Genomic DNA, 397 nt, shown 5'->3' with positions numbered 1-397 from the left:
CACCCTTGACCCTCCAGACTATTTGCACGTCCATCTAGAAACACGGGTCGGCCAGATTCCACTCTCCCGGCGTGAAGAAGCTGCACCAGCCTGGGCTGCATCCTCCTCCTCCTCCCGCTCTATTTTGGGGCCCCATGATCTCATGCCCTCTGCAGACCACACTCTGCAATTCCAGTCCAGGGCGATTCCTGCAAGTGTTCGGAAGGTGCCCGGGGCGCGGGGAGGGGAAGTTAAAGACGCGCCCACATAAAGGACCCAAAATAACCGACGCGCAGAGTGCCCGAAATCAGACAGGAAGCCAAATAATCCGGGGCGTTGAGTTGCTTTCCCCTCACTCCAGCGCCGGGCGGCGGGCGCGGGGCCCAGGGTCTGGGGGCGAGGGGGGGGCGCGGCGGCG

Source organism: Crocuta crocuta, unplaced genomic scaffold (genome assembly GCF_008692635.1).
Source record: "Crocuta crocuta isolate KB4526 unplaced genomic scaffold, BGI_CrCroc_1.0 scaffold25, whole genome shotgun sequence".
NCBI lineage: Eukaryota > Metazoa > Chordata > Mammalia > Carnivora > Hyaenidae > Crocuta > Crocuta crocuta.
This window is presented reverse-complemented; position numbering follows the sequence as displayed.